This window comes from Rhinolophus sinicus, chromosome 3 (genome assembly GCF_057876585.1).
Source record: "Rhinolophus sinicus isolate RSI-liver-muscle chromosome 3, RSI-T2T, whole genome shotgun sequence".
NCBI classification, from domain to species: domain Eukaryota; kingdom Metazoa; phylum Chordata; class Mammalia; order Chiroptera; family Rhinolophidae; genus Rhinolophus; species Rhinolophus sinicus.
Genome location: NC_142503.1, coordinates 93619955 through 93620885, shown reverse-complemented (window position 1 = coordinate 93620885; position 931 = coordinate 93619955).

Below are 931 nucleotides of genomic sequence, written 5' to 3'. Positions count from 1 at the left end.
TCTCACACCGAATCAGATTTGGTCCATGTGACCAATGGAATATGGTGAAAGTGAAGCTGTGACTTCTGAGACAAGGTGATAAAAGGCAGTGGAGTTTCTGCTTTGTTCTTGGGATGCTCAACTAAAGGATGCCGTGAAGACACTCAACAAGCCCTGTGGAGAGGACCCTGACGCCTTGTCAGCAGCCAGCATCAACCTGCAGCCATGTGGGAGCCACATACAAGGTCCTTAGAAGTGGGCCCTCTGGCCTCAGCCATCCCTTAAAGGGCTGAAGCCCCAGGCAGTATCTGGCCACAACCTCAGGAGAGACTGCAGACCAGAACCACGCACCCAAGCTGCTCCCAAACTCTTGACAGAGAAATTGTGAACTGTGAGTGGTCACTGCTATTGTGGCCACCAGCTTTAAGGACTGATTTGTGATGCGACATCAGATAACTAGTCACCTCTTCTTTCCTTAAATGCCCAACAAGGGGTGGTAGCTGCTTCCTGCAGTTCATCTCTGGGTCACCTCAGTATTTTTTCAACAGCTGTATGCACAAGTCATTGGATTAAATGCCCTTTATATGGAATACTAGGTTGGTGCAAAAGTAATTGTGATTTTTGCAATTATTTTTAATCTTTTAAACCACAATTACTTTTGCACCAACCTAATAACTAGTGTGGTTTCTGTTTTCCTGATCGGACCCTGTATGTTTTAGGAAGAAACATGAAATGAAAGCAACACATCCCGTAATGTCTCCCTCCCCCTTAAACGCAGCTTTGGTTAAATCTTCACTTGTCCCCTGGGCCACCACCTCTGCGCCTGCCCTGTGCATCCTCTGCCAGCCCTCCATGTCTGTCTTCCCACCAGGCTTCTAGTCACAAAGCTCCTCTCACATCCTATTTCCTCAGGGTCCCCCCACCCCACACACACACAGTGTGACACAGGATC